Source organism: Dromaius novaehollandiae, chromosome 7 (genome assembly GCF_036370855.1).
Source record: "Dromaius novaehollandiae isolate bDroNov1 chromosome 7, bDroNov1.hap1, whole genome shotgun sequence".
NCBI classification, from domain to species: Eukaryota; Metazoa; Chordata; class Aves; order Casuariiformes; family Dromaiidae; genus Dromaius; species Dromaius novaehollandiae.
This window is the reverse complement of record NC_088104.1, coordinates 10730465-10756815: the sequence shown is the minus strand read 5'-3', so window position 1 is coordinate 10756815 and position 26351 is coordinate 10730465.

Below are 26351 nucleotides of genomic sequence, written 5' to 3'. Positions count from 1 at the left end.
GCTTCTGCTGCTCTGATTGGTAATTAAGTGACTCATCTACTGGCCGACAGTCCTGTATGCTTCCCCAGGCAGTTGTTAGTTCTTGGAAAACCACTCCTGACAAAATGAGGTTTGCCCTTGGTACACCGATAATGAGACTCAGCTTGACAGGTGTGGCGCGATTAGCGGCGCCCGCGCGCGGCCCGGCCCGCTAGCCACTCGGCAGTAAACACACTCATTACAACCCGCGCGTCCCCAGAGGCAAAGCATGTTTGACATTATTAATTGGCTTTTCTGTATAAGGAGTCAAATAGATGAAAAGGTTTATCAAGCTGAAATAATTAATTTTGCCTGAATTCGCTGACAGTTCAGTTCTCCGGCAAAAGACCGTTTTAGGGGCTTTTTTTCTTTTTTTTTTGAATTTCCAAGTTCAAAAGACATAATAGTGGTAAAAGTGGAGCTTTTTAGTAAATTATAATTAAAGGGAATTTAATTAATTTAGACCTGAGAAAAGGGTGTGTGTGGGGGGGAATTCCTATCTTTGTCTATACAGAGGTCTAGATGGCAGAACATATCATGGCTTAATAATGCATTAATTTTAATCTAATCAAAATATAATAAAAGAGGTAATTATGTTTAAAAATTATCATGCTCCAATATTGGTATATTTAAACACTTAATACTCACACTGCTTCCAGTTAGCAAAAGTTGTAATTGTTGCACTCAAATTTAGCTTATTTAATGATAGGGCTTATATTCATGAGGTTAATTGAATAAATCATTGTAATAACTCACGGTGAAACTATGATTATCTGTCAGGTTCTATTTTCACTTTCAGATGGAAAAAAAAAGGAAAACTCAGAAGTTATTTTTCTTGATTACTCTCCCCAAAATACAGTAGCTTTTCCCTTCCAAAAACTTGAAGCTAACATTTGACTTAGGAAACAGAATATACTTCTGTAGTATTCGAATGACAAACTCTGTGGTTAATTTAGCCTTTTCAAGGCATGCTAATCTGATTTAGCAAGTGTTTTAAACCTTTCACATTAAAACATCAAGATAACTATCGTGCAGTTATGTGCATTCACTTTATTTATAAGCCATTTTGTATTAATGAAAACATTCACCTTTAGTTACAAAGGCATAAGATCTGAAATGTCAGAGAAACCCCTGTAATACGGAGCCTAAAGAAGAAGCAGAAAACAAGAGCACGTGGGTCAGCAGCTGCTTCTAAGTAGTTGCTTTTTATACATCTGTTGATGCACTCATTTGGAGATTTTAAAAGGACATCTTCACACCCATCTTTTAAAAATCCTTTTGACCTTTTCTGACAGATGTGTGCATGCCATTGAGCAAAGCGATGAAAAAAGTTCTCTAGTAAACTAGTTATTTTTGCTGATCCCTCTGTGTCCCATAACCATCAGACCATTTCACTTCATGTACTGTGTGGACAGTTTCAAAACATTCAAAACATTTCAAAACAGCAACAAGGGAGTCTTCTATGTTTTAAGCAGACTCTCTACCATCAAATGCTCCAGCATTTGTTCACCAGCATTATAACACAGCCACATCTGTTTATTTGTTCCAGTTAAATAGAGAAATTATTCATCTAGCAGAGACTGAGGAACCAGGAATAACACACAAGTGTCAAAATGTCAATATATTTTTCTTGCCTTTTGAGAATATTTGTAAATTTTACAGTCTCTCATGTCTACATAAATATATTTCTGAGCAGACTGATGGGAACCTAGAAAACCAGTGTTACACCTGTGAAAGCAAATGCAAACGACCAGCCAGTTTCCATGGAACAGGATAGAGCCCTCAGCTGGGAAGGGCAGGAGAAACAGCTGATGGGCATCTGCTGGCACATCCCAGTCCATCTTTATGGACCCTCTTGGGCAAGTAGGGACAAAAGGGGGAAGGAGTGGGACCTACTTTAAAAATCACACCCAGAGTAACAAACCTAAAACAGTAATAAACTGTAACATTTACCACCAACTTAGCATTTGGTTCAAGAAATGTCATCTTCCAAAAATGCAAAGATCTGTGTGCTCACAGTGGAGCAGTCTGCAGATGCATTAAAGGGGTAAGAAAATAAGACTATTCATTAACAGTATCGCTTTCTCCCTTTGCCACACTTAATGATACTTATCATATTTTCTATTTGCATGTACTATATTAAGCTTACTAATTGGCTACATAATAAAGCACAGAGGACATTATGTTAAAGTAGCTGGGGAACTGAGTATTGGGAGAGGGGAATGAGAAGGAGGGGTATGAGCTGATCTATGGCTTATTGACCAAATCTCTTGAAGATTTTAGTTGGCATTTTGCATAAATATGTTTAATTCTTGTGTCTTACAGAAATGAATTCACATGCTAATTCCAGAAGTAATTTATTTGAGATTTGTAATGAGTTATCTCACACTACCAAATCTTGTCTTAGAAAGTCTGGCAAAAATATACAAACTAAAGCAAAGACCCCAAAGCCATGCAATGCATTATTCTACTGATAGAATTAATAATCCTACATCCTATAATTCTTGCTTCCAGTAATTTTGTTTGATAAAATTCTCCCACTTAGAAAGATTCCGTGTCAATGTGGTCAGTGGAAGAATATCCTAGGGGAAAGCACATCTGCCCAGCACCTCCCTTTCATTCATTAACCCACCAGGGGCTAACACTAATTAGATCAGGCTGCTCATTTTAAGCTGATAATTGATTTAAATAGGTTGCTCATTTAAAATAGAATAAAAACCTGCTAAACATTTGGTGCTTGGGTTTTTTTCATCTGCAACTTTCAATTGCTTGTGCAATGTAGCATAAAATGTAGAGGTCTCCCTTTGCTAAAAAGGCCATAAAATTAATTACAATGAGTATGAATTGTGTAGGGTGAGGGGGTGGGGGAAAATGAGTGCTGGAGTTAACTGGTGATGAAGAATCAAAAGCCAAAGATCTTGTTTCCTTTAAGCAGAATTTTGCAAGTAACTTGAAAATCTGAACCACTCAGTTTTACTGACTTTTTCATCCCATCAGAGAAGGAACGGTTTAGCATATTCAGCAAGGCTTAATGCATCTTCTACACTGGCATTGCTGGATAATCAAACATTATCACACAGCATTAGAGGTTTCCATTGTCTCTCTTTAATAAATGAATATCTCAGCCTCTGTCTAAGCAAGTAAATACACGGTCTTCACGTTGTTATTAGGACAGTATCAAGCCTTAGTCGACACAAAAGAATATTCATTCGGGGAAGGTGCAGATCAAAAACTTTAGTGGAGTGTGTCCACAATTTACAAGCTGTTTCGTGAAAATCTAAACAAATCATTACTTTCTCAGCTAGCTGTAACTACACTTGTTTGTACAAGGCTCAGACTTCAGCCCAGAATAACACCCAGCATTTTCTGTTTATTTAGCTTAGATAAGTGTCTAATTCTACAGGCTAACAGGCACACACACACAAGACTAAACACCCAACAGCGGGTATGACTGACAAAGCTGCAGATATTTTAAATCATGATTAGCCGCGAACAGAAATAGAGATGCCCCCAAGCCGCAGAGATTGTCACCGCTGCTATTTTATTTTTAATCCCCTGCTTACTAATAAGGTAAGTCAGGTGCAGGTCAGCGCGGGCTGCCGTGCTGGGGTCCTGCTTCGCGGCGCGGCCGGGAGGACACGGGTGGCCCAGTGCTTCCCCGGGGACGAAGCCCCTCCTGCTCCAAAGACATCCAAACCAGACACTCGGGCTCTGCAGTTCACGGGGGTCCAAGGACTCTCTGCCTTGAAAAACTATTCAAGAGCACTCACTAGTGGCTGAAGCCTAAAATAGCACCTTTACAGGTCATTACTCAGCCTGTTTCGTTTATGTCTGTTTAAATTGCGGGGTAGACAGCAAGACGACAATTAAATGGAAAATGTCCTTTTGTTAATTCTGAATTCAGGCACTAGATCGTTTTTTCAGTTTATGGTAAACATTATATACCACTAAGTAGTTTTTCAAGGCAACTAGTTGTGAAACGTGTTGAAAGCAGTACTAGTTCCCCAAATGCTATCAAGGAATATTGAACATAGTTCAATTGCTTACACTGCCTATGAATGCCTCACTTTCTCCGTTCAGCGCTGAACTCTTGAACAGGATGTTAATAAAGGAAGCTTTTGGAGGAAAGGCAAAAAGGAAAATGTTCATTTATTCCCTTGCTTTCCAGTTTGTCACGGAACATGGTTCTCACATTCTCCAGTTAGGTGCACTAATGTATAGGCACGCAGCACATGAAAACTCATGTGGGCAATCAGCTTAACTGACAGTCTGCCATAAGTGCACACACATAAGATGAGCTGTCATTACCTTACAGCAACATTGCACTTGATTTAGTTGCACTAAAACTTCCAGTACAAGAATAAATTTGGAGGCAGCTAACCAGGTAACACTGCTGGCACCCGGAGGGAGACCTTTCCCCAGCTCACTTCTCTAAATGGCAGAGTCCCACCAAGGAAAGGACAAACCCACAGCCAATTTGAAGAAACACGGAGTTGAAGAAAGGCATCTTTCTTCAGCCCAGTTTTTATCAGGATCGGGCCCATTACTCAAATAGGTTCCTACTGATCACACTGGCAGGCAGCTTGAGGAAAAATTGAATAAAGACCTCAGACTTTAGTCCCTGTCAAAACTAGCTGGCTTGCTACTTCTTCCCTGGAAGTGCCCATAACACCCGCGTGCGGCGGCAGGGAGCCGAGGGCCGCGGGGCTGAGCGACCCGCAGCAGGGCGACGGGCAAAGCACCGGGCTGCCAGACAAAAGGGGCCCCGTCCTTGCGGCGAGGGAGATGGTTCCCCTTTGAAGCACAGATCTGTGGAGGAACAGATTGCCTGCTAATATGGAGAGCTGCCCGTTTCCTAGATTAACGATGAGGTAATTCGGAATTTACATATGTGTGGAGAGGGACTGTTTCCATCCCAAGGTAATGTATCTGTGGGATAATAACACAGGTGATAGAAAAGGTAAAGCAAAAGAGGCCAGATAAAAGAAGCAAAGCATCTCTCATACAGATGGAGAGATGGAGAGACAGAACAAGATGCTGGGCTCCAGCTCTGTGCTAAGCAGAGATGTTACTGGAACAACAGAGATACCTCAGCCAGCTGAAGGCAAGTGCATAACACGGGCTCTCGCAAAGGTCAGGGAAGTGGTTTGCACAGCTGGGACTTCAAGCAGGTTCCTGCAGCCCCAAGTCCTCACTCCTGACATTTCAGTACCTGAAAATCTGACTTTGCCACTACGTTTTCAGTAGCCTACACACTTTGAAGGGCCACTGGGAAATGAGAGGTTTTAATAGGATGAGGCTAAACGCACCTCACACATACCCCCAACCCTGTTTTAGAGTAGCTTTAATACGTTTGTTCCCTTAGCAGCCAGCTGCACGTGCTGCCTCTGAACTGAGCCCCGAGAGGCAAAGGGCTTCGCCCACGGCTGTGCGGGACGTTGGCAGCAGGGCACCGCATTGCTGCTGACCCTGGGCAAACAAACACTTTGACCAGCACAGTGTCCTCCCCAAGTGCAGGACCTAGACTGGCAACAGGGAAAACAGCCGTGCACTCCTTCACCGAACCCTCAGGGAGGGGGTAATAGCTGATGCCAGAGAAGTCATCAGCTGCACAGTAAAAATACAACATCATTCCTGAATTCTAGAATACAAAAAAAATATATTTTTAATCCTTGCTGTCTCTCTTTGACTAGCCTCTGTGGCACAAGAATTTTTGGAGTCAAGGTGAAAACTCTAAGCCACCCATAATAGCTTTTCTATGTTCTGATTCAGACCTGCGTCATCTATCCCATTTGGAGTAGCAAAATACTCACTGTGCGGAAATATAATAAAACAAATGACTGCTCTTAGGCACCACATATGACCTAAACAGAGAGGCAAGTGTGAGTAAGCCTGAAACACTGGTTCTTCCCCATTCAGAAAATCTTCACTGGCTGAATTTGCCAGCATTAAACCTGATGTATACGTCCAGAGATGTACAGATAAGTGAAGGCCAGTATACTCATGCTTGCGACAAAAAAAAAAGGCATCACACTTCAGCTATTAGAATAATCAGTCATTCAATATATATCTCATCATCTTTTATCCCATGCTTTTCCTTCTTTCTATGCTTTCTCCCTGTTTAGCTGTCTCTCTTTTTTCCTTTGGTACATTTCAGTATCTGTATTTTTCCTCAGAATATCTTTTCTTAATGCATCTTTAAATTTTGCTGTTATTTCTCTATCTCTACCCTGCCTTCATCCTAAGATGCAACTTCCAATTGCTTTCAGAGATAGCTTTCAGTTATCTCTGAAAAATAATTTTCTTTTCAACTTCCTTCCTATCTTCCCTGAACATTATTCTTAGCTTTATTTCTTGCTGTTTTTATAGTTATTTATAATAGCAGAATAATATACATATATTCCTTCCCTCCTCCTATTCTCTGTTGATAACTAAATACCATTCTCATTCACCTTTGCCACTTCCTGAAGACCTTTTCCAACCATAACGCCATGCGTCTTCGCTGTGGCTCTACTATCCGTTTTCCTCCTGCAGTGGTAGGGCAGAAGGACACAGCGTGTCCCTTGTCTGGGGAGCTGATAAACCTTTTTGTTTATGTTGCCCTCCAGACAAAAGATTCCTAAGAAACCCAGTTAGGTTTATTTTATTTGGAAGTCTCACTGTATCATTTCTGCCTCTAGCTTAGGACATCTACCAGTAGTCCTGGAAAAAGCTCGTACCAGGATTGCTGCTGCAAAGGTTATTGAGGATCAGCAGAGTACCAGAGGTAAGGGACAGAGGTGCACAACCAAATCCTCAAGGTCATTTGATGCACAAATTTTGCAGAAGGCAGCCCCTCTAGGAGCAGTACTCTCTCTAGGATAGCAGTGTGGTGCCCTCGTGAGAAGAGGTAAGAAGGTTAAGATTGGTGCTGGACGGAGTTTTACTAAGACAGTTTGAACAGACATTAGGGGTTATAAGGATTTTTAAGTGCTTCTCAGTCACAATTCTTAACCTCAAGGGCACTTAAAGTCAATACCTAAGATTTTTCTGTTGCTTCCTTTTTCTCCAGAAAGCAAGAAATTATAAGGAGGCCAACTTTTTGTTTTTTACTTTTAATTCTGGTTGATTTTAGTCATCTGTATTTTGGGGGGCAGCTCAGCAGAAATGCACAACGCAAGTGGTGTGTTTGCAAGAGCATTGTGCAACTGTTTTCTTTCCTGGTGCATTTTCTTTTGTATCATTAGAGTCAGAAACTACTCTGGATCCTGTTCTAGGCCACAAGCCAAGAATGAGAAATAAGGCTGCAAGCGAGACAACAATTCACAACCACGGTATTGTTTGACTTGGAAGACTCACCAGGGTAAAGCCTACAACAGGAATCCAAGATGCTCTAAGCAGCGAAGGCTGATTTTAACATCGCTGTTACTTAGAAGGATGTCCACCTTGCAGAGCCGCACACTGCCCCAGAGCCACCAGGGACCTGGCAGAGGCAATTCTTCCTGGCTATGTCAGAGAGGAAATGGCAACAGGAGCAAGTGCTGGTAAGCACCCAAGGTGATCACTAGAGTAAGCAGGATGCATATGAATACATGCTTTGTTAAAGAAAAGGACTGTGCTACCAGTGAAAACAAGCAGCAGCAAATTAAAAATACAAATGGTCAAAATGGGGAAAATATAGCAGTGTTCTGGTTTGCTAGGAATTTGTAGCCAAGAACACAACAGTCTTCAAACACATACACTGCAGCAGAAGGTAAAAGATAAAACTGTTTCCCTACAATTTGGGAACAAAAATCAAGAGCAAAGGGAAATAGGCAAAGTATGTTGAGGTTTTGATTCTGCTTAAAGAGGAAGAAAAACAGTAAAATCTGCTGAAAAACTCCAACCTCAAAGTTGGGTAAGACAACAACAGGTAATAACCACTGCAGTGCTACTAAATAGTATAAAGGTCTTAGAAAAATGTATCTTAGAGTTTAGAGGAAATTAGTGCAAAACAAAGTAAACACTTGAAGAAAACCCGTCTTTAATTTTCTGATGCCTGATAAAGTATATGATGGGTGTTTAAAATTATTTAGGAGATACAACGGAATGAAAATTAAATTAGGGGCTGAAGCAAATTGCTCTACAGGATGATATGAACTCTCTAGTTTACTCTCCGGTGCAGTTGTCATTTGAGCTGTTCAGAAAATATTGACAAAAAATGGAGTTTTGATGAAAAAGAAAACCTCTTTCAAAACTGTTTGTGATTTCCTAATCCAGTCCACAGTCCCAGTTCCCACCCCTCTTTGAGAATACTCTGGGTGTGATCCAAAGCCTGTGAAAGCAATGGACAGGATCCCACTGGCATTCAGCGGGTGGGACACGAATGCCAAGTCGGTGTCGGGATGTCTCTTGAAAGCCATATCTCTTGCTGCAGATCCCAAATACATATCTGGGCCTGAAATAATCCTCTGTAAAACAAGCTACAAAGGCTTTGGATATTTTATGGTCAAACTTGCTAGTACAAACAAAACAGCAAATAGTAAATTAGTAGAGCAATTACAAAATGAAAACAGCCCAGGCATATTCAGTGGGAAGCTCGTGTGCTATGCTGCCCAAGAAAGGAATGTAAATCTTAGAAACGTCCAAAACTGTCAGCTGAAGCAATGATTGTACCCTGGCCCTGCATCAGCTGCGGTTTTACTGGGGAAAGGAGGCTGAGGATCTCCATTCCCCGCAAGCACGGGTCAGCACAGCACACTAGTGCTCCCACATCACACCACGCGGTCACAGCTGCTTGCCTGCGCAGCCCACCTCTCCGTTCAGCTGAGCGCAATATTTTTCCCAGTTTGCCTCATGCACAAACTGTAGTGCTGCACACACACTGACTCACCCAACACTCACATGCCTTCTTTTTTTCTCCTGAAATTCAGCACAGAGCAAACTAGAAAGAAAAATGGGCAAGTCCTGGAGGCAAATGCTAGAACGGCAAACCTTGGGCCACTGCACACAAGCAGAAAAGGACAGTATCATATATCTGCTCAGGTAACCTGTGCAGACAATCCAGGTAGTGCTCTGGCACCTCAGCAGCTATATCGTGTTCTGAAGGCAGTTGGTAATTTGTCTCAGATGAAAATGATTTTCCTGAGAAGAACAAACTGCAGAAGACTCACTGTCATTAAGAAAAAACAAAATTGTCACTAACAGCAACAGCATTCTAAGAGCAGCATTTACAGAAAACTGTTCTGAAAGAGGGTTAAAATTAACTACTTTTTTGCAGATGAAAAGGTTGAGAAAAATTATAGTAAAAGCTTAAAAGTAGGGGAACATCAGAAAGGTATAGTTATTATATTGTCCTTTTATTAGGCACAAAAAACAAATGCACTCAAAGTAAAAATCCAGCCCACAGAGATTCTATCACCTGTGTTACAGAAGAGGACAGACTAGATTACCATAAGGGTATTTTGTGTCTTTAAAATGTCTGACAATAGAAGAAAAACTCTCAGTCAAAAGAGTCTGGGAGAATCACAAATTAGTTATATCTGTTTACTGAGAATTTCCATCAAAACAAGATAGGATTTTGAAGGAGTGACATTTTTAAAGATAACTGATACCCTTGTTGAAAGAAGCAACAAAACCCTGCAGATTTACTCATTTTGGCCAAAGCAGCTAAACATCCACCAAAAGTCTCAATTTTTAGCACCTGTTTATTTGAACAGCTTTAAATCTATCTCATGAGATGCAGAATCACAGGCTGAAGGAGGTAGTCAACCTGCCCACCTTCAGATTCAGGTTTAGTTTCAACTTTCTTGGGCTGTGCCAGGAATCAGCCTATGCAAACTCTGCATAGCAGGCATGGGTACCTAGCAAGTGAAAAAGAGACTTCAGTACTACACTTTATACTCTAGCCTTTGTGACTATTTGACTGAATACCATCCTGCAGTTATAAAGCAGAGATACAAAGGTGAGTGAAATATCAAGGAAGTGAAAAAATTTCTGTCATTTTAAAATGGCAAGTAAAATTTCTAATACTATTTTGCTGCATGATGACTTCCTAAACTATGTCCAATTTATCGCACTGATTGTCTTCCTTGGAGGGAAAAAAAGGCTTTTAATTTATTCCTCTTTGTGCTTTCAGTCTTTTTCTGTGTCATATCTGGCAATGCAGACAGTCACTAGCAGTGCCAGCAGCCATTTGATAGTCCTTGATCGTTCAGCACTAAGGAAAACTTTCAAATGGAGAAAACACAGATCAGCATAATCTACCATCATCAGATTTTCAATCGCTCTCTCATATGCTCTAAAACAAGGAGCCCTATAAGCTTTGGATAAAGCAAATATTATAGATTTTTGTCTCCCGGTTTGTGCTGAGCTCCAATGGCATTTATTTTCCCTGGATGAGGTTTTTTTTTGACCTCTCCGGTGTGCTGCAGTCCCCCTGCAGCCTTTCTCCCTGTCAGTGCACGTATCGGGCATTTTTCCCCTATCTTGCTGCATGTTTTCAGACCTTTATGGAAAACCTATCCCCTCTCAGATTTAGTTGAAATGAGTCAGATTCAAAAACTGTTGGTGGGGAAGTGCCATACATAAAGGCACACTGGCAAATATATACACAAGCATGTGCATATACTGTAAGTCTTTTTTTTCCTGAGGAAATCAGCTTAATATTATGTCTAGCAGGATGACATTTCCCTCCATCAGTCATAATGAACACATGTACTCCTATTTCATTCATAGTTCCAGGAAATAATAATATATTTTGTAGTAGGAAAGTTAATCTGTCAGGATTACAGTATTCAAAATGAGCTGCAAAGAGAAGGAAAGAACCATAAAGGATAAATACATGTAAACTAATTGCTGGCTTTATTTTATCAAGCCACAAAAATGTAAAATACTCAGCTCCAGGGATTCTAAATGGATTGAACAATGTTTTTTTAAAGAAATCTTTCATTTGTTTTATTCTAGGATAATGAGTAAGCGCCCCCAGGACAGTCTTGAAAGGAGATAATGCATCTCAAGTGCTGATTTCCTTTTTCTGGCAACATATTTTAACTGTAGAAGTATTTGGATTAAGCAACTAGACTGACTGGCTGTCAATACTGCAAAGCAAGTTTACTAAACTACCTGAGCTGCACTGCTCAGCAGTAGCTATCTCTCAGTATTCAAAACTGCCAGATACATTTTCTTCTCAGGTGAAAACACAATTTTCTCTCCAAACTTAAGACACAACACCAAAAGCAACCTGGGAGGCTCGGGAACCCAGGACTGTGTCTCACTCCAGGCCTCGGCAGCTCTTTGTGGCTTCCAGCGCTCACCGAGGCCACCAGCCCCTCACAAAATATTCACTGACCTGGCCCTTTCTTAAGGAGGTAAAGAGCACACCTAGTGTTCGCGGCAGACTGAAACCAGTTAGCAAGATAAAGAATATATATTTTTTTCTTTTGGTTCAAGATGGAACTAGGGGCAGAGGAAATGAATGGGAGGTGGACTCTTAGGGAAGCCAAAGAAAGAGTCAAGGAAAGACAAATATAGAGACTCAAAAGCTAGTAACTGTAGTGCTTGGAACCTATGAAAATCAAGTATATACATAAAAAACTAAGACAAACTGTACTAAGAAGGCAGTACTAAAATCTACACACAGCAGTACGGAGCCCAATCTAACAAGCCCATTTTATTATTCAAAGTTTTTCTTAAAACTTCACTGTGCATGCAACACAGATGCCCATGACTGGCTGGACACTGTACCACCGTTAACACTTCTATACAACAAAGGGAACAAAAATGCAAAGCCAAAATGAGGAAAAAGTATGAGCAAGTGTATTAGAAAAAGAACTGGTGATTGACAGATATGGGTTTACACATGGCCCTTGCACTGACTCGCTGAATGACGGCAAATCAAGCTCCTGCTGCTTTAGATCCCCAGCTAAGCTGGATGATGAGCCTGGAGACCTCGGGCAGGAATTGCTGACCTACTGTGAAACCCAACCCAGCAGCAGCTTCTGCAAACCAGCAGCACCAGTCCCTGGTAACCTGCCCACCGGGTGCTGCAGCCCCCCATTCAGCCCAAACCGAGGATGGGGTATTTCCCACTAAGCTTTGAAACCCGGAGAAGCACACTTGGTGATGGCGTGGGCCACAACTGACAGAAATAGTCCCAATCTTCTGGAAGGAGAGAGATGAAAAAGGTATACCTGGGGTTGCTTAATGCTGGCAGGTGCCTCAGAGCTGAGGTTCACATTGCCCCAGTAAGGCCAGGTGCCCCCCTAATTCTCCTGGCAGCCCCACGGAGTGATCACTTGTCCACTGAGTTATAATACCTGGGCTAGTCAAGGAGGCTCTTATTACAGACATTTGAATGTTTCTGTATTTTTAAATATTCTCTCCTGTGTTCCTAAAGAGTCCTAAACACATACATCTAGTACTGCAAAGTCCCTGTTGTTACCTATAGAATTCTTATAGAGGCATATATCCCTCTGACATGCTGAGATTTCTCTGTAATGTCAGAGATGGTGCTTCATGGTGACCAGTCTGAAAAAAGAAAAGTAAACCGCTCTCTAAGGCTTAGGCATGTTTGAACCTGTATAAAATAAAATTGTCAATGTGAAAAAAAACATGATATCAAAATACCTTACTATTTCTATGGATATGCACTCCATTTGTTATATAATGAAATTCACAACCTAATTATGGTTGCACATAGCACATTTTTTCTATATATACACACATATATACACGCCCCTGCAAATACTCCTTTACTAGTATGGCTCAGTTTCATTGAATATATTGATCCCTATAGCATCCTTTTAAAATCACTAACCTTCAGGAAAGAGAAAACATACTAGTACCTTAAGAAATGTTGATTTATGAACTCCAGTGGTCTTTATTTTTCCTGTAAACCTGGGTGGAAAATTGATCAGTTATAAGCCTGCTATAGATCTCACAGGTTTGCAAGATATATTATTGTATTTCAAGATTATCTGATATTGCAAAAGATTTTTTCCCCTTTTTTTTCTTTACCATGATCATATATTTTCCTGTCTCCAATTTTTTCTACTCTTGTTAGAGTTAGAGAAGCTATCAAAAATAAAAACAAAGAGGAAGAAATCAACCCTGGGGAAAGTAGCTTTGGGCCACCCCAGGTTTTCCCAATCCATCATAATGTGGGTTTTATTTCATACCCCACTGAGGTGGAATTTGCAGAATGTTTCTTGAATTACCATGAGGCGCTCTTATGAGACAATTACTGTCTTTTTTTCCCCCTTTTGCCTCACTCTGCTTTTGACAGCTGTTGGCATTTATTATATAGCCAATGGACCCAGCATTACTTTTCAGAGAAGAGCTCTCCTGTAGGATACAAATCAGCTAAACTGTAAAGTAAAATGTACAGACTAGGATTGTTCAAAAGGAGCATATCCACCTTGTAGAAAATAAAAATATTTCAAAATATTTTGAAATACATTTTGGACAAAGATTAAATACCAAATTTTACCAAAAAAAGAAGTTCTAAAACAATTATTTTAAACTATAAATTATAAAATTACAAATTATAATTATAAAACATTATTTTGAAAATGTCAAAATAAATAAGAAAATGTTGGCCTTTTTATCAGAACAAAACTTTCACTTCAAAATGCCAACATTTCTGATAGTTCAAAATCCAGGTCTGTTGGCCCAGCTTTTTCTGTTTGGGTAAAGTTGTGTAGATGGAAACCTTTTCATAATCCCTAAATCTCACCTGTCTTGAGAAGCTCCCAGATTATGAAGTTTATCAGTAACACATGCTCAAACAGCTATACATCTACCAAGATAAATTATATCCTAGATCACTTCTATTTTATTATTTATTCTAATAATCTGCACAGATGCAGATCATGTAAGAACTTTGGTGAAAATAATGTTATATGCTATTTTAAAAGTTCTATTCGATCAGTTTGGGAGTCTCGGAACCACTAATTTTAAGATCTAGATTTCTCAAGGTATTTAAGTGCTCAGAATGCAAGCCACCTGCCCTTTCTCTACCTTGGTTTAGCTAAAATATCTGACCTTAAATACCCTATTTTAGAGAATGGGTCCTGAGCAATCGGGCTCTGAACCCGTAACACCAATGGTGCCAAAGTCAGTCATAGTCTGGCTAACTCCTGAGCTGAAGGCTAGCAAATACTTAAAGGCTGTATTTTGGCAAAAGCAACAAGCAATCATCACAAACATAATACAGCTCTAAAGCTTTGACAGTTCGTGTGGCCATCAGCCAGCCCTCTATCCAAACTATCTGCATCTTTCTTGTTCCTTTTCAATGTGCATTTCAGGCCTTTGCTGAGACACTGCTCCCCTTTTTTCATGGCATTAACAGCACTTTCTAGCAGTACCTATCTTCCTCCCATCCTTGAATCAGGAGCCAACATTATGAGGAAAATTCCTTGTGCTCTTTTTTCTTAAGAGACAAGACCTTCTGGATCCTGGCCAGCATGCAAAAGTACTGCTTCCCAAGTGCTCCCTCACTGAGTCATATACTAATTATTTTGCAGACATTGATTATTGGTTTATTCCACTGGAACTTCTGTAGATGGATATACATGAGATTTTTGGAAAATTAAGAGTTTCTTTGTTATAAGTACAGATATTACAATTTAGATCAATCTAGCTGTGGACTGAGATTGAAGGTTATACAAAGGCTTCAGTCAGTCCTCATGTTAACCAGACCTAAAGATGTTCACTCCTATTTGACATGCATTTGAACCAACTCTTCAGATGTATATAGAAGAGTTATTCTGCAAGTGTTATTCTTACCAATCCCACGGGGCTGGGGCAGGGGGGGGGTTGCATAGGCAGTGATTTTCTTCAGGTCACAAATTTGTACCTTTCGTGGAGAAGTTACTAAACACTTACAGTTGGATGAATATATATTAGAAGAAATCTCCTAAACTGAGGTTTTATATTCTTCTGTGAAGTCTAATATGGTCACTTACTTCAGAAGGTAAGAGGGACCAGGTGGACTGCTGGTCCAATCCAGCTGGTTCTAAAGTTTTTGCCACCACCTTTCTATCAATAAGATGTCAATTATGTACGCAAAATAAAAAACTCCTTTGAAGAATTCCTTCATCCAGAATCTAACTGATACGGTCCCCTGCTGGAGACATTCTTCTCTTTGCCACAGGCAAGTTCAAGTGTATAACACCATGATTTGTTAGGTGGAAGAAGCTGTATGACAAAACACTTCAGGGATGCAATGCTTTTTGCCAAGCAGCTGAAACTGTTTTGTTGATAAATGCTCACGTCTCATACTATTAACACTGTCACACAGGTAAAGCTTGATCTGCTGACAAAACCTCTTGTGGCTGTCTCTTAATCTATTTAGTAATCAATATTAACACTGTCAAATGTCTCAAAACATTCCTTTTAGCTTGTTTGTTTCAGTATGTGGCATATACACATACGTATATATTTCACTCCACATATTCATTCTGTGAGTTTATATATATTTCATTCCAAGAGATAACATGTTTTTTTAGTAATTGCAACAAGCCAGAACGTAACAGAAAGGTGAACACCCAAATACCCTGGCAAAGAGCACACTATTGAAATTTTGGAAAGCAGGAGAGGCAGCTGCATATATAGAGCTGCAGTCAGTGCTGGTCTTTGGGTCCATCGGGATCTCAATGTAGTCAAATAGTTTTGTTTGCCATCTTAGGAATCTGAACTCTGCCTGATACCAGCAGGAATGGACAGTGCTCTGTTTGCTGTGGAAAATGGTCCATCCTTCTCACAACTGAACCCTTCACATCACAGATATTTATGTAGCCAAGTAATAAAAGATACAGTTCTGTGATAAATAGATGGCTTGCCTTTTCCTGCTGTTTCAAAATATTAAAATAAGCTGTGATGATGCATTATCCCAAATACTAGAGTATACCCTCACACCTAATCACTCCACGACAAATGCTGGTGAAGATGACCTTTCCAGATTACTCATACCAGACGCCTGACTCCTTTGCACTGCAGCAGATTCCATTTCTCTCTTAAACACATATTTTCTTAAGGCTGTCAGAACTCCAAAGTTAAAAGAAAATTAGCATGTGTCTTGGCTTAACTGAAACCTGAAAGGATGTAACTGTTATTTCTTGGAGACCAAATGAGCGTAACTTTGTAGAGTTGGAGTTTTCACAAGCAGACACTGCATTTTAATAATTTATCCTCTCAGAGGAGCATATTGTACCTTGAAGTAGAGCCTGAAAGGTCTTACCCTATAGGGAATGGAGCTACAACAAAAGAAAACTGAAAGCCATTTGGCTGCTGGTGACCAACTCAGAGTTCGAATTGGCCAAATTCCACACACGAGCACAGAGAGACTCACACACACACAGCGTCTGCAACCAGCTCACAGTGCCAAATTGCAACCATATTTATAATCCTTTCAAAACACTTGGGTCCATTTTTGTGGGAACAACAAACAAAAATAATGAAAAAACAACATTTCTTTTAGGAAACGAAGTGTCCTCTCTCCCACGCACCCAGTAAAAGCAGCCATGTTGCATTTCCTGTTATTGAACTGAACAATAACAGCCATTAACATTGGCAGTTTTCTCATAAAGAATTTTTTGAACAAACATACTAAAAAATAAGAACCTTTAAAGTTTTGATATTGTTTTTTGACTAAACGCAAGAATATCACTTATACCTGACTGTATGAGCAAGCACTCCTCCTAATTTAAATTATACCTGTTCTTGCGAAGCTATTGTTTCAACATCAGAAAAGTGGTTTACTCTTTAATATGTATGCAAATTGCATTTAGTAGTGGCACAGAGTGGGCTTTATGCTTATGCCATGTAGATATTAAACATGCAATTACAACAAAGAATCTCTCTTGAAACTCTGATACTACTGCAAAGAATGAATTCCTTATTGGTGATTCTAACTTCTCCTCAAATCATAACAGCACATTCTTATGAGCTTATATTTTCGATATATATATTTTACATTTGAACATAAATAGGTTTGAGGGCAGTCCATTCGCTAGGGACAACAGTCAACAACATTTACGGTTTATACCACATGAGACTCTCCTTTACTGTTGTGCTTTCCAGAGATTTAGAAATTTGTTTCATGAGACTCCCACCACTGTAAAGGTCAAAGTGACCAGCCCCCTCCACTGCTAAGTCTGTCTGCAATAACCAGTCCCTCCTTGGAGGATAAGGCCCACATGATCCAATAATATTTTTAACAGCATCAGAGTCCCAGACTGAAAGGGTTTTTTTTTTTTTTTCATAATTGACGTAGCAAATGTTTATTGAAGGAAAGATGTCGCTTCAGCAAAAAAGAAGGAGACAACAATTACCACAGAAAGGTAGGATGAAAGAGGAGGAGGAAGGGAGAAGGGTTATTCCCGGAAACTAGGCAAATGTGGACTGCACGATGGCACTTACAATTCTGAAATGCGAAGCAGAGCTGCAGTAAAATGACATTAGCAGCTTTCATATGATAATTTGTATAGAAGGGAAGGTTGTCTCTGGGTGGAGCACTAGCCAAGACCAAGTTCACTGAACCTAGCATACCATTCAATCAACCGTCGAAAAAACAATGAGGCACAGAGGTGGGTGAGACTCTTATTTTGACTTGGCAGTAGACATGATGGCAGGGGGTGCATATAGGAAGGGGAGAGTATGCAAAAGTGAAAATTCAAAAAAAAAGCTAAATATATGAAATGTCTCTGAATGCACATATTTTATTTATACCAATAAAATAGCCTCTCCTGCAGTGACATGCAGGGTGACTAATCAAGCAAATGCAGGTTTATATGGCACATGTAATATATAAAATAATGAAAGAAGAAAGTGGCAGTCTGCCAAATTTCCTCACACACACACTCACACCCCCTCCGCTCCCCATCATTGACTTTCAAAGAGGATAAGATTTCAAACAACAAAATCTACCCTGACTTCCAAGAGATGCAATGAGAAAGGATTTATTTTTCGTTGCATCTTCTAAATAGTCCCAAATAAATTCAAGTTTCGGCTAGTTCCTTACAAGAAATAGGTCTTTTTAGCTTGCTGGGACAGACACGCAAGTTGCAATTTTCTTGCCCATGTCTTTTTATCTAGGACTTTTCATCCCCTTTATTTGCTCTCTTCTGGCACCATTTTATTCTTATTTTAAAATAAAAGCTACAACGGCTGTTCTATTTTCATGGAAATTGCCCAGCAGTAAGATTTTCAACTCATTTCCAGAAGAATAATCTTTGTGTTTGTCAATTCACCCAAGATACTTTGCAGGCTTTCACACAGCAACTTACTAATTAATGAAAAATTAAATAGCATTTTATATGAGGAAGACTTCAGAGGTGGTTCATAAAGTTAGGGATTCCTGATGTATCTTCACACCGGCTACAGTTTCTTCGCATGAAAATATGGCTGTTAAAATTTTTGGAGTTTGCTGTGCCGCCCAGCAGAAAATAACCCTCTTTTGATACATAGGCACGTTTCCCTTAGTCATATATATTCACATTCTATTCAACACCCTTGGTGTGCCTTAAAGCACGCTTATATTTCAAAGCTACAGAGCTATCATATTAACACTTTGCTGCACTCCTTGGGAAAAATCATTCAGGCTGTTCTGAGAGATTTGAACTGCGCTATCAAAATGCATTGCTTTACAGCATGCCTTCGCTCTGAAGGAGTGTGGGAATCGTTCACAGTGCGGTGCTCCTTGGGCTTCTCACTGGGGGCCTCATTTCAGATTTAGCTATTTCCTAGTGCTCAGGATTGGCCTAACTTTATTCTCACTGAAACCAACAGGTGGCTCGTGCTTGACTTGAACAGGACTTTACCATCATACAGTACGTGAAGGAACCCTTGAATTCCCACCCTGGACTGCCCCAGGGAGACCCACAGGGCCATTCTCAGTTGCTTCAACCTTTCCTCCAACATGAATGTCCCTTGGGCCTCACCAGCCTAGTCAAGTCCAGCATTTTGGGTAGGGTGGCAGCACAGAGCTTCTTAGGGGGCTGCAACCCTTCTCCACTGTGTAATCAGTCCTACGCCAAAGACTCAGGCCTCCCCCAGGAGACACTGGGTGCGTGTGCGATTGCATGGCAGCATGTACTTGTAGTAGTTTTTGACTTCATGACCCAATGCACACTGCATTTCCAGAATGGGATTACTGGTATATCCATCAGATCAGGGATGGTTATATTTTGACATCCAATGCTAGAAGGGACAGCAGGGCTCCAGGGTGACAGAGAAGCTGTTGTGGCAGTGCCTTGTGTGGGGTGGAGGCAGAGCATGCCTGTGTCATATATTGGCTACATGGTCTAAAGCACTTCTGGCTGCATCTCAGCTGCTTTGTACCACAACAATTTTCCTACAGCGCGTACATCTGGTATTACACCATTCACCACGAAAGCCCATGTTTTCTCTGAGGGTGGATGGTGCAGGAAGCTGGGCTAGTCTGCACAGACTCGAAGGAAAGTGCCATAAGGCAAAAAAGGTTCATCTTTTAAAGAAACTGAATGTTTGATCACAGGTTAGCATTCCACAAAACTGCATGCTGTTACTGTGACAAGTTCTTAAAACTAGAGCTAGCTAATGAAAGAATTTTATTGATTGTCATGCCACACCAGGTCAGAAATTCATCTAGTGTTTTATTGCATTCCTAGCACCAGATGTTTCAGAGGAAGGTGTGAAACTCCCATAACAGAGAATTATGCAATAACTTGCTTATGAGAGAAGCTTCTTCCTAAGCCCAATATTTAATGGTTAGCATTATTGCTCTTCTTCCTATAAGCTATCATCCTATTTAAATGGCTGCAGCTGTCTTTTCTTCACATAACTATTGAGTTTTGCAATCTTGGTTTTATAACTCTAATGTTACCCAGCGGCTATGAGTCCCACAAGTTAACACACATATAAACAGTATTTCATTTTTTTGCCCCCCCCCCCCCCACACCCTTTTTATAAACTTCATTTGACATCTATGAAGAGAGTAAAGTATCTGTCTTGCACTAATCACTGTTAAGGATTTTTCTTATGCTTCCCTCAATGATTAGCTCTCTAAATTCAAATTGATTCTTTTTAATTGCAATAATTAAAGATTGCAGATAAAACAAATGATATACTTGCCAGCTTTTGCTCCTCCTTGTATTCTTGTGTTAGGTATGAACACATCATGATTTCTTTCAATTTATTTGTTGTTTCTGTGAACAATTTCTGTGAATAATGTGTGCTCACTGTTTTATTTAGAAGCTCTTAATCTGTCTAATCAATACAGGTAACAAGATATTTTCATAGGATGTAAAGAAGAATGGGCATGCATAAGTCCACGAATGAGAAGCCAGGTCACAAAATCAAAATAACATTTCCTGCCACTGTTCTTGAATACCTACTAAAATCCAGTGCTTTCATAAACTTTCCTGACAGAAGCTCCCTTTCAAGAGGACTAATGAAACTGAACCCAAAGCAGATGGGAATACAATCAAGACAAATTTGTTTTCCAATTCTATTCAGTTGTTGTGGATTTTTTTCCTTCACTCTTCTACTTCCAGATTTCTCATCTGTTTTATGGGTTGCTACTCTCCTCATAGTGAAAGATCAATACATTCATATTTTTTAAAGTATTTTCAGATCTTTGAGTGAAAGGGGCAACTATATCAAATTAATTTTGTGTTTATAAAAATAAATTTTTACTTAAAAGTTACTTCAGTGAAAGCTTCAAAATCCAGATCAATACAGATCTGAGAACTGAATATAGGGAATCTGAACATGGTGGTGTGTATGTGTTATTCAGTTTGGCTCTAATCCAATAAAGCACTTAAACATGTGCCTCATTTTACACACGGTAAGTAGTCTCATTGATCTCTGAGGCACCACTCAGGGCTAAGTGCTTTACTGGATTGGGGCCTTCTTGCTGTGGGGCAAAAATGGAAGTGCCACAACCATTAAGATACACAGGAATCCAATTACATTTGGATTCTCTCCTGGTAGATCTACCTGTAAGCTCTGTTTATCACCCTGACTAAACTTTTAGTCCCAAGCAATGCTGTTTAATTTACCAGCTTCCAAAAGAGTCAGTGTTATGTGAGCATTCATCTTAGGAGCTTTGACATCGTTAAAATTAAATTTGTTAAGATTTTTAAATTTAGGCCAGGAGTAACTATTTCAGAAATAAGAGCCACAATTCCCCTCCCAAAAGGGAATGAAAGTCAATGGTATCCTGCTCACTTAATTTTATTCAGTTGGCACAGGCATAACGAAAGGCCTTGCACAACAAAGCTTCCCAGTGCTAGTGGAATACTATCTATCTTTGGCTCTTTCTTCCTACAGGATAAAAACAAACAAGCACTCATGTTTCATTAAGGATGCAAGAAATGCATCTCTGTCCTTTTAAGAAGATGAGTCTAGACTAAATTAAGAGCTGACCTTACTGGTAAATACATTTTGACAGTTTCAAGCTAATTTGGGCTCACCTTCTGGTTAACTAGGAAATACGGGAGTTCATGCTCCCATGCTTGAATATCTCAGGTATCGTATTGCAATACAGGGAGTTAGGTTTCCATAAGGACAGGACAATCTGGTCTCATAAGTGTAGAGACACAAACCCAAATCACTTGCTAGAAGCTGGCAATTACTACATTACTTCCATATTGTTAAAGGCCATGGGTGAGTCTACTTTAGTATTTTAGCTGGGTCCAGGAACTCCAGAAGCAAATATCCTCATCGTACCCGTTTACCACAGTTTGGTTCACATCACAGAGCAAACTCAGAGTGCACAAGTGGCCTTCTTTTTGAATGAGGTTAACCTGGAAGATGTACTCCACAGGACAGCTGACACCCTCCAGGCACTAATGAGCATTCAGTCCAAGGGATAAGACTAAACTTAGTCCAGAATAAAACCCTCCAAAATGCACTGAGTGTGGACCTTTTGTCCTCAGCACTGTGTCTCTCAGCAGGTCTTCTCCTGTTGCACTGCACTGCTCAATACCATAGACACTGCCAGTAAGCCTCACTTACAAATTACAATTCTCTCCTTCCAATCTATTGGGCAGTAAAATCTGATCTCATTTCAGGGTGATGCAAAGCACCTCGGTGAACAGTATCTCTGCTCCAGCGAATTACAGGTGCGGAGCCACCGCGGGAGCACGCAGTAAGAGGCATGGCAAGGCACCTTCCGCTCCCCACAGCCCCTGAGGCAGGTTGACCACGACTCCCCGGCGCAGCAGGAATAGCAATATTGAAAAGTAGAAAGTAAGAAGTAGGAAGTAATTTCACTCCAGCAAAAGCTGTGTTTGCTTCTTACCTCCGTTAATTGAGGAGAAAAAGTTCAGGAGGCTATGTACTTCTTTCACACAGGTCCAAGAAAAGAACATTTGGATTTTCAACTCAGCACCATGCTGCTCTCTGTCTGAGCTCACGTACCTTGCAGGAAGGGAACTTCATTCCACACATATAATGAGCATCATGTTTTACCTTTTCTTACTACATTTTTCTGGGTTTCATGATGCAGAAGGCTCCAGTGATCAAGTTCACAGATGATCTTGGCTTGTGCCCCAATAGAGCACAAGCTTGATGTCTGAGAACCTTCTGCCCAGCTTGGCAGCCCACCTATGCTGGGGCAGCCTTCAATTCACGGATCACAAGGGTAGACAGTGCAATATGGCCCATCCTTCTCCTCATCCACTCATAACACTTACTTTACTTGACTGGTGTCCCATTTCCTCTTATTTTCTCCCCTCTGGCACATACACACAAATACCACCTGTGGTATGGATTTCCTGTGGTATGGATATGGAAGAAATTTGTTGGCTATGTACTATTAAAACTCATTCTGCCTATATGGATCTGATTGCAGTATTGAGGCTCAAATAACTACTTTTAAAGGGACATTATAAGAAGATATCTTACCTCCTTAAAAGATCCCATGCTTGCTTTATGGAATAGCGCACCATTAGTTTGGTTCTCATCTGGTTCCAGAAGAGCCTTAGAAATTCTGAAAAACAAAACACAATTACCAAAGTATTTTGCTTTCTTCAGAGTTTTCATTTTTATTTACACAGAACCTGAATGCAAAGGTACAGGACTTACAATATTGTACATCCGTGAAAAACTCTTCCCTGCCTCTCTTTTTCAGCTACGCAATTAGAGTATGTTCACAATTAAGCCAAAACAAGAATTCTCCCCCCACCACCTCTTCCCCTGTTACGGAAGGTATGAAAATATTTGTTCTACACTGTGAAAGCACAGCTGTGTTTAAATCCAAAAATCTAACCTGGGGGTATTTGCAGTAGAAATGTGTCTTGTATGATTATCCCCTTGTGTTAGAACAATCCTATCCAGTCTAGAATCGGAGCTGGCCATGAATTCCTCACTCTCAAGTGAGGCCAAGCAGAAAAGCAAAGATGAAAGCAAGGAAGGGGTTTCATAGTGCCTCATGCAGTTGTTTCTTTCTCTGACTAGAATATGATTAAAGATATCTCACCTAACCTGGGAACAGGCAACACTTCCTAGCAGCCATTTGAAATTCTGCCCCTGGGGCTACTAAGAGAAAATAAATAAATCCTCATTCTTGCACAGCATTTCTCACCTGCAGATTTCACTGCTAGGACACCCTGCACCCACATGGAGAAGTTTCTTTCTTGCTGGCCTGCCACCATCCCCAGGTGGGTGCCTGATTGATCTCGCGTTGGCCAGACATGAATCGAGGAGGTGCCAGCCAGGATCTTCCTTGCTGTGGAACAGGCAGCACCACCACAAGCCCTGGTGAACCCGCCTCGAGCAGAGGGCACCCAGGACCATCGCGCTGTCATGCAAAAGGGGCTCGTCTGCTCTCAGAGGTGCTCCCTGCACCCCTGTCCTCGCACTGCTACGACTGCAGCCATGGCTCCTGGAAACTCCCAGACAGAAATATTTTCTTCATCATATTATAGTTCAATTCCTTTTTCATCTGTCTTCCTCACTTCTAAATCAATTCTCACTCCATGTATTCTTTTGTTTCATTAACTGATGATTTTAAGGACTCTCAGTGTTGCATAGTTAATAACTTTTCTGTAGCTTGACTTTTTCCATCAGTTCACATTTCCAAACCAATTAATTCCTTGTTGTTTTCCAATGGTTATTAAAAGGTAGAAAAATCCAGTTTAACCCAGTCTACCGTCTGAGGGATGCATCTATATGCTAATTACCTTTCCAGTTTGCTAGCAGAAAACTCTGCCTGATAGAAAGGACCATTTGCTAAAATTACCAAGGGACAGATTTTTAGAGGTAGTTAGGTGCTGAAAGATATATAAGTGCCTACTGGGGTTTTTAGAAGCGCCTAGAGATCTAAATCCTATTCAAATCAATGTGATTGAATTAGGGGACTGAATACCTTTAAAAGCCTAGCTCTACAAGATGCAAAGAGTTTTTTTTAAATTACATTTTTTACAAATATTTAGCTATATAATTAGAAAGTTAAGCGTGTAAGAGTGGGGTGATTTCTTCCCTTCAGTTAATTAAATTTTAGGTTGATCAACAGGATTCATTCACTATTCAATTGAAGATGCATTCAGCCAAGTGACTTCACCTAACCAAAAAAGCTGAAAACATTTCTTTTTTGCCATTTTCAAAAGATAAACTTGTTTTGTTTCTTTAACAATGTTTGCATCAATTCTTAGAAAGGATAATACTCTATGAGCTAAATAAAACAATATCATTTTCCTCTTTCACCAGGAGAATTACAGAAAGTATGTTTTCAGTTGAATACCCCAACTTTTATATAAATTTCTTGCTTCTTGTCCAGGGCTGTGTTTCCAAATGGTTTTAAACTCTTTCGATGCCCAGCTCCCATTGACTTGTTTCTGTGTAGAAGGCTCCAAGGCTGAATTCATGGCCAGGCTATCTGCCCATTCACATCACTTAATCGAAAAGGCATCCTCAGCACTTGGCCTGGCAGCTTTAGCTGTCCCATCTGCTTCTGCAGCAATATTGCCTATCAACATCCAACAGATAAACAGCTTGAGATCCTTCTTAGGAGGGCCCTAAAAGCACACAGGGGAGAAAAGCTTTGTGGTGGCCTCAATTCCAATGGGCTTGGGTGAATTTAGGACTTCTAAACAAAGTGTTGGCACAACGCTGGATCACAGGAGAAGACAGAAGTACAGATTACTCTGGACACCAACAAACTGATGAACTGTTTTTACAGATAACCCAGCTTAGAAGGTTAATTCTACCAGATGGGTAGAGGATATTAAAAAGCTTTGCCTCACTCTTTGATGCCTTTAAAAACTGGAATATGGGTAAAGTTTTCAGAACAATCTCCCTAAGATTTTTTCAAGAGTAGCTTATAGCCTAGAGTCCAGATCTCCAAAAATATGTAGATGTTAGAGAAAGAAACAGAGAGAGACCTTCCGGATCTGAGTCTTTTTGGAAAACCAGTCTTATTTTAGGAACTGTGAGCCAACTACAGACCTGCTAGAGGGATGAACATATCTCAAAGAAATGTCATTCACCTGAACATGATCTCCTGTCTTCTACTACATGAAGAATTTTAAAAGCATTTTAATTTTTTAAGATAGACATTATATCAAAATTCCCAAAGTAGTGAAACAAGGTTCATGGCCTCGCTTTATCATTTCATTTCATTCTAAAACACAATGAGTATCAACCCATGTATCTTTTAAGGCTACCATCTCATACCTTAAAACTGCAGTTGAGCAAAAACACAGGAAAAATTTTATGTCAGAAGAGCTGTTCACTGCTTGTTTATCTGATTTGTCCCTTAATCCACAACTTATATTTATTTCTTCCCTAGAAATACTGTAAAATTGCTTAAAGACAGGATTGCTCAAGGTCTGGTAATGGGATTTTTAGCCTTTCACATCTAGCTCATTTATCTGAACACAGGTAGGTCTCCAGGTCAGTAAGCTGTTACCCACTGACTCTCATCCAGTGGCCTCCACAAAATGAGTAAGCAAACTTACATGCAGTGGGCAGTTACCTACCCAAGAGTTATCTGCCAGAAGAAGACAGTAAGAGGTGAAAAAAATAACCACACAAGGGTAGATCCAAAATTTCCTTACAAAAAAGTCTTTTTCCCAGACACCTTTCAGTTATGCTGGTAGGGAGATTTGAAAAAGCTGGCACCATTTAGTCCGTCTCTTCCAGGAAGAGATTTATGTTACTGATCCAGCACTGAATCAGATTTCTGCTGGGCTTGTCCAGTACTTGCTATGGGCAACAGATTGGAGGGGAGGAAGGAAAAGAAGGATTCCCACCCTTTGAAGAAAATCCCAATATCATGAAATAAAACTTTGAAGGCTCAAGAAACTTTAAAATATTTCATCTAAGAAAACACTTATTTTTTATAATATTGAACACACTAATAGAACTTAAATACATGTATATATAGCCTA